Genomic DNA, 14,862 nt, shown 5'->3' with positions numbered 1-14,862 from the left:
CTAAGTCGCTTCAGTCGTGTCCGACTCTGTGCGACCCCATAGACGGCAGCCCACTAGGCTCCTCTGTCCCTGGGATTCTCCAGGCAAGAATACTGGAGTGGGTTGCCATTTCCTTCTCCAATGCATGAAAGTGAAAAGTGAAAGTGAAGCCGCTCAGTCGTGCCCGACTCTTAGCGACCCCATGGACTGGAGCCTACCAGGCTACTCCATCCACGGGATTTTCCAGGCAAGAGTACTGGAGTGGGGGTGCCATTGCCTTCTCCGCTGGGAAGCAACAAAAAAAAAAAGGAAATTTCCTGATATCATCATCATATGCTCCACACTGAACACTTAAAGGCAAATCGTCATCTTAAAGTACTACGTTTAAGGATTCAGTTAAAATATACACGGGTTTTGTCTTCTTCTTGATCCGACTGTTGCTTCTTCAGAGGACGGTAAAAAGAATTGATACCCTAAAAAAAGAACTCGATTTGTTAAAAAAAAAAAAAAGAGCAACAACGCGGGGTGGGGGTGGGGGTGGAGCCGGAAAGGCGTTTCCTCTCCCACTCCCGCCCACCCCTTTTCCTTTTGGCTCACAAAGCTTTTTTTTTTTGACTCTTCGCTGTCGGTGCGGCTCTCGCTGCGACCATCCAGCCATCCGTCCGTCCGTCCGTCAGTCCGTCTGTTCCGGGCGGCGGGCTTCAGGAGGCGTCCCTGGATATCCACCCACTTTCGGTAAGGAAGTTCAGGATTCACTTCCTGAGGACTTTATCCAGGCAGCTGGGCAGGCGGCTCTTGGAGGGGATGCCCCGGCGCTTCTGCAGGTGGTCCTTGATGATTATGGTCTTCACAGTCACGTAGCGCGCGGGGCTCAGGTTCAGCGAGTTGCACATCACCTTCTCGCGGTCGACAAGCGCTCGAAGCCCGGAAGGTGCTCGATGGCCACGAACTCGCCATCCCGGCCGTCCTCCTTGCCGCGCTTGGCGCCCCCCGCCGCCGCCGCCTTGTTCTCCTTGCACTTCTCGTGCTTGTGCCGGGCCGCCTCGTACTCGGCCGACTCCTCCATCTTTGTGATGCCGTTGCGCTGGTAGCGCTGCAGCTTCTCCTTGTGCATTTTCTCGAATAGGTCGTCGAACTCCTTGCACGACATGAACTGGTACACTGGCCGCGGCTTCAGGCGCAGCTCCTTCTCCTTGGTGACCTTGCACGGCGCCGCCCGCTCCTTCTCCTTGTCCTTGCCCAGGAAGGCGGGCACCAGGTTGTAGTCGCGCGCGATGTTCTTGCTCCACTGCCGCTCGCGGACCTTGAGCACGTACATGTGCACGTGCGCGCGCTTCAGCTCGATCTCCACGTCTCGTCGTCGTAGTTGACCGGGAGCCCGGTGATGAGCGTCTCGGCGTTCTGGTCGTACTGGATCTAGTAGTCGTCCCGCAGAGGCATGTAGCCCAGCTGCTACTGCTCAGCCACCGAGATGTGTAATGCTCCATCACTTCCTGGGGAGTCCGGGAAGCGCCGACGTGAGTTGCCATGTCCTCCCAGTTCCCATAGCCGAACTGCTCGATGGCATCCAGCAGCAGCTGCTCCTCGCGGCTGCTTCAGCCGCCCTCGGCCTCGGGCCCCCAGAGCGTGAAGCGCCCGCCGTGCACCAGCTGGTATCCGTGGTAGCGGCGGCGGTGGTGGCGGCGCCGCGGAGAAGCACTCGGGGCACGGCTCGATGTCTTGGCACTTGGTGCAGCGGAAGCGCAGCGGGCTCACCTCGGCCAGGCAGTACACGCAGTACTTCTTGCCGAGCTCCTCCACCTTCCACCGCCGGGGTCCCGCCGCCCTGTGCTCCAGCGAAACCGCCGGGCCGCCGCCGCCTGGGCCGGCCCGCCCCAGGCGCCCGCTGCCGACATTTTTTTTTTTTTTTGGTGATAATTCTGGAAGTCTTGTAGATCTTTATAGAACCGTTCAGCTTCAGCTTCTTTGGCGTTAGTGATTGGGCGTAGACTCGAATTCCTGTGATAGTGAATGATTTGACTTGGAAACGAACAGAGATCACTTGGAAACGAACAGAGATCATTCTGTTGTTTTAGAGATTGCACCCAAGTACTCCATTTCGGACTCTTCTGTTGACTGTGAGGGCTACTCCATTTCTTCTAAGGGATTCTACTGTCCACAGTAGTAGACACAATGATCGTCTAAATTCACCCAGTCTGGTCCATTTTAGTTAACTTATTCCTAAAATGTTGATGGTCATTCTTGCTAGCTCCTGTTTGACCACTTCCAATTTACCTTGATTCGTGGAGCTAGCATTCCAGGTTCTTATGCAATATTGTTCTTTACAGCGTGGGACTTAACGTTCACCACCAGACATATCCATGACTGGGCATTGTTTCTGCTTTGTCTCAGCCTCTTCCTTCTTTCTGGAGCTAGTTCTTTGCTCTTCTCCAGTAGCATATTGGGCACCTACAGACCTGAGGAGTTCATCTTTCAGTGTCATATCTTTTTGCCTTTTCGTACTGCTCATGGGGTTCTCAAGGCAAGAATACTGAAGTGGTTTGCCATTCCCTTTTCCAGTGGACCACATTTTGTCAGAATTCTCCACCATGACTCATCTGTCTTGGGTGGCCCTACAAGACATGGCTTGTAGTTTCAATGAGTTAGACAAGGCTGTGGTCCATGTGATCAAATTTTGGAGCATAGAAATGTTTATTATAGGGCTATGCAAGTAGCTGTGTGGTTTATACTCTTAAAAAACCCCTAACTCCCAGAAGGGTTTCAGCAAAGCATTTTAAAAGGCAAGGAAGGGAGGAGGGGCTGGTTGGTTGTTACAAACTGCTTACTGTAGGAATCTTTTATTGTTGCAGCAGGCCACGTAAGTCAGGTCATGAATGTTCCTGTAAACCTCCAACAAGACCAATGTTATTCTCTGTTCTGCAACTTTTGTTTAGCTCTATATGAATGGAAAAGTGTCACACACTTAAAGGTCGGAGTCTTGGACTATCCTGTATATTTCAGGTTATAGCCAATATTCTTAACTCAAAGCAAATGGAATACAATACAAAGGTTAAAGTAAAAGAAATAGGTTTATTATAGACTGAGATTTGTTCTTCCCTATTACATTGACAGAGGTAGAAGTCTCAAGCAGATTTAAAGGAAAATATTTTATCCAGCTTTCATAATTTTCTCCAGCAGAAATATTAGTCAGAAAATTACCTTGTTCCTTATTACCAATAGCACTTGCAACCATGACTGTTTTTACACACTTTTATAAAACACTTTTTAATCTTTTCTTCATTTTTAGAAAAGTAGGGTGGGAGAGGGACTGTAGTGTCTATTCAGCGAGTCATCTTGAAAAGGAAGCCTTTATTTGGCATATAATGAACATGCTGGATATTGAGAATCCGTCAGTGACTATGAAGAAATTACTACAGCTATGGACTTACAGTCTAGATGGTGGTTACTGACCACAATCAGGACAGTATAGGATGCTAACTTCTCCCTGAGCAGCTTTCCACTCAGAAACAACACCCAAGCAACCCTTGAGAGTAAAGAAAACTCTTGAAGTTTTTCTAAGTGTATTAGTCAGATTTCTTCAATGAAATATCTATCTAGTCTATCTATCTAAATTATAAAACACTGGCTCACACAATTATGGAGGCTGAGAAGTCTGAAGTCCAGACTGACAAGCTAGAGCCCCAGGAGGGTCAATGGTTTGGTTCTAAGAGCTGATGTTTCAGTTAAGTTGGAAGGCAGGAAAAAAGTTGATTTCCCATTTCATGGCAGTCAGGTAGGAGAAGCTTCCTCTCACTAGAGGGAGAGTCAGCTTTTTTGTTCTATTCAGGTTTTCACTGATTAGATGAGGCCTACCCACACTGGGGAGGGCAATCTGCATTACTCAATCTACCAAATCAAATTAAAAAAAAGTTTTTAGGATTGTGAATGATTTGATTATTTTAATTTGCTTTCTATGTACTTATATTGTGCAAGAAAATAATATTAATCAGGAAAAATAGTAATTTTTAAAAATTGAAGTGTAGTTGCTTTGAACTGCTGTGTCAGTTTCTACTGCATAGCAAAGTAAATTAGCCATACACATACATGCATGTGAGCTCAGTCACTTCAGTTGTGTCCAACTCTTTAGACCCCGTAGACTGTAGCCTACCAGGCTCCTCTGTCCATGGGATTCTCCAGGCAAGAGTACTGGAGTGGGTTGCCATGCCCTCCTCCAGGGAATCTTCCTGACCCAGGGATCGAAGCTGCATCTCTTACATCTCCTGCATTGGCAGGCAGGTTTTTTACCACTAGCACCACCTGGGAAGCCCATATATATATCTATAACCCTCTTTTATGGATTTCCTTCCCATTTAGCACCGAATAGAGTTCCCTGTGTTATGCAATAGGTTCTCATTAGTTATCTATTTTATACATAGTAGTGTATATACATCAACCCCAATCTCCGAATTCATCCAACCCCCTGCCCCTTTGCTCCTTGGTAGGACCAAGAGACCATCATACAGAGTGAAGTAAGTCAGAAAGAGAAAAATATCCTGTATAATAATATATGTGTTACCTAGAAAAATGTTAAAGATGATCTTATTTGCAAAGGAGAAAAAAGACACATGTAGAGAACAAGTATATGAATACCAAATCAAATGTTAGTCTCACCCAGAAACACCCTCACAGACACACTCAGAATGTTGTTTGACAAGTACCTGAATAATTCATGACTTGGTGAAGTTGACACAAAATTATCCATCCAAGCAGGTAAAGTCACTAAAACAAGAGGAGTCTCAAGGATGAGCAGACATTAAGAAAAGCTGAAGGTCAACAGGAGTGGAGAGGGAGCCAATAATGCGAATAACTTAAGGGTTGAGTGAACATAATTTAGTAGGTGAAAAGGAGGTGTAGTCATTTGAATAGTATTCACCAAAATTCACGTTCACCCAGAAACTCAAAAGGTGACTATATTGAATAGAGGTCTTTACAGATGTAACTAGTTAAGATGAGGTCATCCAGTAAACCCAGTGGCTAATATTCTTAAATGGACGAGGAGATGTGGAGACCCACAGACACACAGAGGGAAGGAGGCACGTGAAGATGGAGGCAGAGATGGGAGTGGTGCAGCTACAAGCCCAGGAAAGTCAAGGACTGCCAGCAACTACCATGCGTAGGAGAAATGGATTCTGTCTCATAGTCTCCAGAAAGAATCAACCCTGGTAACCCCTTGATCTCAGGCTTTGCCTCCTGACTTGAGATAATAAATTTCTGGTGTTTCTTAAACTCCATCACTTATGGCAATTTGTTACAGAGCCCTAGGAAACTAACACAGAAAGTGTTTCTGAAAGGTTTGTGTATAAAGTGCGCAGGGGAATCAGTGAGATGGAGATAGGGGTCAGGAGGGGAAGACCACGAATGGCATGTGAACCACAGAAAATATTTTCTTTATTATGAGACTCAAAGGAAGCAGACAACTTAATATCAGTAAGAGAGCAAAATAATGAGATTTATGTTTTTATAAAGATCCCTCCGAGGCCAGCTGAGCATCTGAGGCTGAAGGTCAGATGCCCAGTGAGAAGGATTATTGTGGAGAAACAGGCTAGAGAGGATGATGGCCAGAATTCTGTAACAGATAAAGGAATGCAGATATGCAAATGGATCAGAAGATAACATAGAACCATACCAGTAAATTTGGATGATTATATAAGCATACACAGTACACATGGAAAAATTAATCTTGACCCTTGTGTCTCATATACCTACACACATACACAAAATCCTAAATTGATGTTAGATGTAAATGTGAAAGCAAAAGCATAAAACGTCTCAGAATAGCAAGTAAGATTTATTCATGACCTTAATTAAGGAAAGCAAAGATTCCTTTAAAAAGATACCACAAAGAAAATTAAGACAATTTTAATATACTAAATTCAAGAATTGAAAATCTATAAAAGCAAAAACATATGAAGTAGAAATGTCAGAATGTAAGATTTTTGCAATATATATCTAACAAGACCCTAAAATTTCTAAAGAACCTCTATAGGTTCATTAGTAAAAGACAGCCTAATTTTAGAGAAGTGGGCAATAGACTAGAACATGCCCTTCATGAAAAAGTCTATCCAAATGCCTCAAAAACATGTGAAAAGGTGATCAGTTATATTAATCATCAGGGAAATGCAAATTAAAGCCACGGTGAAAAGTCTCTACTCCCCCCACCACCAAAATGGCTGAGTGTTGAGGAGGTGCTGATGGAAACTCACACACCCCTTTAGGAATGTTACTCTCTGGCAGCATTCTGAAAACAAGTAATCACATGTGTAGGTATATATACCCCATATAGGTACAACAAAAGGAGTTTATGCAAATGTTAATAGCAGAATTATTCATAAAAACTAAACACTGGAATAAATCCAAATATCCAAGAAAGGAAGTACATTCTGGTAAAGTTATACGATAGAATACTTTGAATCCATAAAAAGCAAAACTAATACAATTATGTAAAGTTTAAAAATAAAATTTAAAAAAAAAGTAATAAACTGCTATATATAACTACACAGATGAGGTTCCCAAATGTAGTGCTGATTGACAGAATCCAGACACAGAGAATAGATAGTATTTGACTCCATTTATATAAAGTTCAAAATTGGTAAGACTAATTTTTGCTGGTAGACTAGTGATGGGTACCTTTGCAGGGTGGGCAGATGGATTGGATACCAGAAGAGCTTCTGGTGTGTGATAATGTTTTATTTCTTCAAATGTGTGTCGATAACCTGGACATGTTCAATTTGTGAAAGTCTTCTGAACTCTAAAATGGATTTGCCTGCTTTTCTGTACATATGTTATACTGCAATAAAAAGCTTATCTAAAATACATCGACTTAAAGTTTTTTTTATTCTAGTTGATTTACAATGTTTTGTTAGTTTCTGATGTACAACCAAGTGATTCAATTATTCATTTTCATTATGATTTATTACAGGATATTGAATATAGTTCCCCATGCTATACAGTGGGATCTTGTTGAGTATCTATTTTATATACAGTAGTGTGTGTGTGTTAATCCCAAACTCCTAATTTATCCCTCCCCACCCCTTCCCCTTTTGGTAACCATAAGTTTGTTTCTACGTCTGTTTCTGTTTTGTAAATATGTTCACTTTGTCATATTTTAGGTATATTTTTTTTTAAATATAATAATTTCATGAATTACATGTTGTAAGCCCTCTTCATCACCCCTAGCCCCTCTATAGGAATAACCAAACTGGTATCAGGGTGGTAAGAAATTTCCAGGATATAAGAACCTCAAAACTTTGCTGCTAAATGCAAAGCACTCTAAATAAACCTCACTGTTGTTGAGTTTAAGATAGATACTAGGAATATTTATCTTTTTGTTGCTATTTTAATTAAGTATTTTAAAAATTATCTAGTTCTTGACTTGGTAAATTTTCTAACCAATAGTTTAAGGTTTTTTACTACATTGGATTTTTAAGATGAATCAAAGCACAGAAGTTTAAAAAGAAAAGCTAATAATTCTCCTTCCTTCTCACTCCTATGTGTGATCACCCATTCTTCTGTACTTTTCTTTATTGTCAAATAGGCAAAAATAAATGTACATGTATGGTCCTCTCTATGCCATTTTTTATACAAATGGGATTAAATCAGCTCCTTACATGTCAACCTATTCAATCATGGGTTTGTGCACATAAAATTAATTTATTTTTCAAAAACAGGATAATATTTTACAATGTGGCAGATTAAAGAATGCCACTGATTCTTTGCTAATCCTTCCACTGAGTGGTTGAATCTAAAGTCCCTCTGCTTAACTTTGGGCTGGACTTGGTGACTTACTTGCCTAATCAACAGATGGAGACAGAAGCCATATTATTTAAAGCTTCCACCTTTGTCCCTTGGAACCTGGGAACTATGCTGTGAGGAAGGCCAAACAGCTCCATTCAGAGACCCCATGGAGTGACCCATTTGGAGAAGAAGATCCCAGGCATATGCTGGCTAAGCATCCACCGAGTGCCAGAACCAGCTCCTCAGTCTTATAAGTGAGAGTGAGTCTTCAAAGTGTTTCCCCTTCCAGCCTCAGAAGAGCTGGACCAGCTGAGGTTGCCCAGAGCAGAGACTGGCTGTTGTTGCCATGCCCCATTCAAATTGCTCATTCATAAGCAAAATGAGTAATTCTCATTGTTTTAAGCCACTTGGTCTTGTGGAGGTTTGCTGCAAATCAATAGATAACCAGAATGCAAGGAATCAGAATATCTAAACATCTTAATTTACTCATTATGAAACCACTCCACTATGTATAAACATTTCTGTTAGATTTCAGGTTGTTTTCCCCCCAGACTTGTTATAATCCTGCAACATACAGTAAATACTACTGAAGTATCTGTTTACTGCATTTGATGCTGTTGGTTTTTCCTCAAACATCCTGTGGTTTGTTTTGTGGTACATGATTTATAGAACAGACATAGTATCTGAGTGTTTCTAAACTTTCAGGCTTACCATATTGATCCATCAATCCTCCCCATTCTATTTTTCTTTTTACTGGTGACAGATGCTGACTCTTTTTTTCCACACATCAAGAAAAACACTTAGTTTGATTTTTAACAAAATCAACAGGATGAGTCATGGCATTCTTTAAAGTTTAATCTCTCTTTTTAGAACTCTTTGAATTTAATTGCCATCATGCTACATCGCCTTTTGCATGTTTTAGAAAAATCAGTACAATACTCCTTGAAAAAAGCTTTCTGAGTCCACAAAATCTGAATTCTTTGCCATTTATCCAGAATTTGCTTGAGGTCAGAAAATACTGCATTTTTTCCCTACTCTCTGCTGAGAAAACCAATATTTTGGCAAGTTTTTTTCTTCTCTTCATTATTAAGGTGATTTCAAAGCACAAAGCTGGCTGTGTGTACACTCAGTATAATTTCAACAAAATTTGTTTGCTGCTTTTCAGATACGGTTCATCAAAACTGATTTGGTGCTGGCTGTGGCATTATAAGTTCCTCATGCTTTTTTCAAGGTCCATGACAACTAAGGGTGACAATCTCCTCTGGAACCATATGGCCCCTATTATTTTTCAATTTAAACATGGAAGTCAAACTTCATGTTTCTGCTGCTTGGACTTTGAATAGAGGGTACCATAGGGGAAGACACCTCATTCACATATGAAATAAAGAATCCAGTGAGGCTGGGAAGTGGCCGGGTTGGCTACTTACCAAAGACTTACAAGTGTATTTACTCCAGTACATTGATTACATACAAAACCTTAGTCTCAGTATTTTCATTCATTTCAATCACATCATTCAAGATAACAGTAAAGGTAGCATAAATGAACATTATAATGGCAGCTTCTTCATTGTAATGCTAATGTAGAATGTACACACATCAGAAATCCCTCTGTTATATAAACATCTACACTGGAATATAATACCTAGGAGCAACCAATAAAGAATCTATACAAAGAGATACATTAAAATTGCAGATAAAATGAAATTCCTAAGTAATATTCAGAGACCCAGAAGGCAAAGAAAACAGAAAAAAGAACCAGAGAAAACAAATAGAAAACAAAATGTAAGTAGGCAGACTTCATTCCTAATACACCAGAAACTATATTAAATATAAATGTCTAAATAATGCCAGTCAAAAGACAGTAATTTGCAGAGTTGATTTAAAAATGACCTAACTATATGACAGCTACAAGAAATTCACTTCAAATATAATGATACAGTTAGGTTGAAAAATGATGGGACAATATGATACGTAAACATTAATCAAAAGAAAGTTGAAGTGGACATATTATCACATAGAACAGACCTTAAGGTAAAGGAAATTACCAAGGACCAAAAGGGACATTTCGTAATGATAAAAGCATAGAGCAATTCTAAATACGTATGCACCAGTCAACACGGTTGCAAAATATGTGAAGAAAAACTGATAAAAGGCAAAAGCAACACAATTATTGTTGGAGGCTACAATACCCCTTCCTCTCTCTACAACTGATAGAGCCCAGCATCAACCTGCAGGATATAATCAACCTTCAGAGGCCACTCCGCCCAACAGCAGTGGAATACACATTCTTTTCAACCGCCTGTGGAATATTTACCAAAATCAAACATCTCATGAGCCATTAGGTGAATTTCAACAGATATAAAATAATTGAAATCACTTGGAATTTGTTCTATGACCATGGTGGACTCAAACTAGGAATTGATAACAGAAAAATAACAGAAACATCTCCATGCTTTTAGAAACTACACAACATTCTTCTAGTCCATGCCTCAAAGAGGAGGTCTCAAAGGTAGTTTAAAAAGTACACTGAACTGAAGAAAATACAATATATAGTTAAGTTCTGGGATAGAGACTTCTAGAAAGGTGGAATAAATGTACTTTTCCTTATTCCTCCCACTAAGTTCAACTAAAACCCTTAAACATTATACATAAAACTAACATAAAAATTACTCTGAAAGGTGGAAAGAAGAAAACAGATCAGTAAGGGATCTTGGATCTGGAGAAATGACACAGTGATGAGTTCCCTGGATTTTTCTTTCAGTCTCACATATTCCACTGTCCATGAAATTCTCCAGGGAAGAATACTGAAGTGAGGAGCCATTCCCTTCTCCAGGGGATCTTCCCAACCCAGGGACTGAACTCAAGTCTGCTGCATTGCAGGCAAATTTTTCACCATCTGAACCACCAGGAAAGCCCTATATATCCCACACCTAGTGCTAAAGAAGCCAGCAACCTGCCAACAGGAAATCACAGATAAAAAACAAACAAACAACAACAAAAAAAACCTTGCTTTCTGTATCCAGTTGTTCAGTTGCTCAATCATGTCCGACTTTTTGCTACCCCGTGGGCTGCAGCACTCCAGGCTTTCCTGTCCTTCACCAATACCCGGAGCTTGCTCAAACCCGTGTCCATTGAGTCAATGATGCCATCCGACCATCTCATCCTCTGCCATCCCCTTTTCCTCCCACCTTCAATCTTTCCCAGCATCAGGGTCTTTTCTAATGAGTCAGCTCTTTGCGTCAGGTGGCCAAAGTATCGGAGCTTCAGCACTAGCATCAGTCCTTCCAATGAGTATTCACCAGGAAAGGGTCAGTCTGGCCAGACAGAAAGGTCTAGACAATAACCACCCTACTTCAGCCCAACTTTACAGAAAGACTTGAAGGTCCAGGTGACCCTTGAAGGCAAGAGCCAGGTGCTGGGCCTAGCCTTCCGTGCTTGCCCAGCTGCAACAAGATGACACAGCTGCTCCCCTACACCCAGCTTGTATTGGAGAAGGCCAAGTGGGAGGTCAGGACTTCAGTCCCTGACCAGTGCTAATAAGGTCTGGTCCCCTTGAGGTGCCAGTGGAGATCACATGGGTTCATAACAAGGCACCTTGCCTCTCTGCCATGGTGATATCAGCAGGCATCATGAGAAGCTGAGCCTCCCACCACTGCTCAGCAGTAATGAAGAATCCTCCCCTCCAGGAGTGAAGACTGGCCAGGTAGGAATCTGAACTTCAGCACCTACTTGGCACTAGCAATGCTGAACCCTCTCCATCCATAGAAGTGATGTCAGAAGAAATCTCTGAACAAAAGATTTATATAAGATCAAATTTCACAATATAATATTTCAAATATTCAGGTTTATTCACCCATCATACCAAGGGCTAGGAAAGTCTCACCTTGAAAGAGTAAAAATGATCAGTAGACATCAACACAGAGATGACAAAGATGTTAGAATTTTCTAATGAGGATTTTAAAGCAGCCATCATAAAAACACCTTGAATGAAAAAAGAATTACCGACATCAGGAATGAAATGAGGGATATCAATATGGACAAAACAAGTGTCTTAAAGATAATAAGGAAATATTATAAACAGTTCTACATACATAAACGTGACCTTAGATAAAATGGACAAACTCCTTGAAAAGCACAAATTACTACAATCTACCCAAAATGAAACAGATATTTAAATAGTCCCATAAATATTAGGGCAATTTATTTTGTAATTTGAAGCTCTCCCTCCCAAAATCTTTAGGTCCAGGTGGTTTCACTGGGAGAATTTTATCTCAAGTTTGGGAAGAATTAGATTTTCCAACTCATTTTACCAGATCAGTATTACCCTGATATCATCTAGACAATGGCAGTACAAAAAAAGAGATAACTACAGACCAATATCCATCATGAATATGAACACAAATGTCCTTAAAAAACATTAGAAATAGAATCAATGTATAAAACAAATTATACAGCATAACCAAGGGGGATCTAGATTAGAGATGCAAGGCTGGTTCCATAATCAAAATCAATCAATACTAAAAAAAATCAATTAATACCATTTTCACAGGCTAAAAAAGAAAATTACATGATCATATTAAATGATGTGGAAAAAAGCAAGTGAAAAAATTCAACACTCTATGATAAAACTCTCAGCAATCTAGGGAAAGAAGGAAATTCCTCAACATGATAAAGAATATACACAAAACCCCTCCAGTCAATAGCACATTTAAGGATAGAGGAGTGAATGCTTTCCCCCGTAGACGAGGAGAAGGAAGGAGATCTTCTCTCACCATTGTTAGTGGTCCTGGAAGCTCCAGCTGATACCATCAGGCACGTGAAGGAAATAAAAGGCATATGCATCATAAAGAAACCTGTGTCTATAATTCAGATGACATGGTGGACGAGGTAGAAAATTCTAAGGGATTTGCCAAAAAAAAATACCCCAAAACCCTTCTAGAGTAAGAGAGTTTAGCAAGTTTGCAGGAAAGAAAGTTATACACACCAAAAAAAATTGTATTTATATATACTAGCAATGATCATGGAGAAGGCAATGGCACCCCACTCCAGTACTCTTGCCTGGAAAATCCATGGATGGAGGAGCCTGGTAGGCTGCAGTCCCTGGGGTCGCTAAGGGTCAGACACAACTGAGCAACTTCACTTTCACTTTTCACTTTCATGCATTGGAGAAGGAAATGGCAACCCACTCCGGTATTCTTGCCTGGAGAATCCCAGGGACAGAGGAGCCTGATGGGCTGCCGTCTATGGGGTCGCACAGAGTCGGACACGACTGAGGCCACTTAGCAGCAGCAGCAGCAGCAGCAATGAACATGTGGAAACTGAAATTGAAAATCAAATACCAGTTATGGTCACTGAAAAAAAAAATGAAGTACTTAGATGTGAAGCTAACAAAGCACATACAGGACTTATACTGAGAACTAAAAAAATTACAAAGTTACTAACACTGTACACAAGTATGCCAGACATATGTAATGTATACATATAACTTAATTTGAAGAAAAACTTCTGTTTCTTGCTGTACATATTTTGATTTTTTGTGAATTCAATACATTGTACTATTGTATTTATAATGTAAATCTTTAAAATGTGTGACAATGCTAAGAATGGTTAAGAACATAGTAGATAGAACTTCTATTGCAACTCACATTGGTTCAACCAATTTAGAGAATAGTTGGCATTACCTTTTAAATGCCTAAATTATATTTGAATTGATTTGACAACATGAATAAAGCACTATTTTGTGCTATTCACTGTTCTAAGTGCTTTCCATAGTCTGACTCATTTAATTCCTCCAATCCTCTGAAATACATACTGCTTACAGTGCTACTTCACAGTTGAAGAAATTGAGGAACAGAGGTATTAACTATTTTGCCCAAGATACATCAAATAAGTGGCAGAGCCAGCATCCAAATGCAGGTCCTCTTGTTCTCAGTTCAGTTCAGTTCGTTTCGGTCGCTCAGTCGTGTCCGACTCTTTTCGACCCCATGAACAGCAGCACGCCGGGCCTCCCTGTCCATCACCAACTCCCGGAGTTCACTCAGACTCACATGCATCGAGTCAGTGATGCCATCCGGCCATCTTATCCTCTGTCATCCCCTTCTCCTCCTGCCCCCAATCCCTCCCAGCATCAGAGTCTTTTCCAATGAGTCAACTGTTTGCATGAGGTGGCCAAAGTACTGGAGTTTCAGCTTCAGCATCATTCCTGCCAAAGAAATCCCAGGGCTGATCTCCTTCAGAATGGACTGGTTGGATCTCCTTGCAGTCCAAGGGACTCTCAAGAGTCTTCTCCAACACCACAGTTCAAAAGCATCAATTCTTCAGCGCTCAGCTTTCTTCATAGTCCAACTCTCACACCCATACATGACCACTGGAAAAACCATAGCCTTGACTGAACGGACCTTTGTTGGCAAAGTAATGTCTCTGATTTTCAATATGTTCTAGTATCTATCTATTCCTCTGTTGACTCTGTTTTGTGCACACTGACCTTATGACCATCAGACTCCACTCCTAGGTCATGTCTTTAAGACTTTGTTCTAGAAAGCATACACAAAGATGTGCATTGCAGCATTGCTTGTGATTATGTGCACACAATCCAAATGTTTATGAACAAAACAACAGAAGATGTATTACGACTTTCACACTATAGAATTTTGCTGTTTTTGTTCAGTTACCAAGACTGTGACCCCATGAACTGTAGAATGCCAGGCTTCCCTGTTCTGCACTATCTCACAGAGTTTGCTCAAATTCATGTCAGTTGAGTCAGTGATGCCATCCAACATTTCATCCTCTGTTGCCCCCTTGTCCTCTTGCCCTTAATCTTTCCCAGCATCAGGGTCTTTTCCATTGAGTCTACTCTTCTGATCGGGTGGCCAACATATTGGAGCTTCAGCTTCAGCACCAGTCCTTCCAATGAATATTCAGGGTTGGTTTTCTTTAGGATTGACTGGTTTGATCTCCTTGCTGTCCAAGGGATTCTCAAGAGTCTTCTCGGCACCATTGAAAGCATCAGTTCTTCGGCGCTCAGCCTTCTTTATAGTTTAACTCTCACATCCTTACATGACTACTAGAAAAACCATACCTTTGATCATATGGACCTTTGTTGGTAAAGTG

General features: G+C 41.1%; 1 pseudogene; it reads right to left on the bottom strand.

Moving 5' to 3' along the window:
* Positions 1 to 539: 539 nt before the first annotated feature.
* The window catches only part of LOC789928 (transcriptional adapter 2-beta-like), a 32,432-nt pseudogene continuing 18,109 nt past the window's right edge, over positions 540 to 14,862 (bottom strand).

Source organism: Bos taurus, chromosome 21 (genome assembly GCF_002263795.3).
Source record: "Bos taurus isolate L1 Dominette 01449 registration number 42190680 breed Hereford chromosome 21, ARS-UCD2.0, whole genome shotgun sequence".
In the NCBI taxonomy this organism is placed as follows: domain Eukaryota; kingdom Metazoa; phylum Chordata; class Mammalia; order Artiodactyla; family Bovidae; genus Bos; species Bos taurus.
Note: the sequence above shows the minus strand (reverse complement) of the source record. Positions and strands in the feature narration are given on the sequence as shown.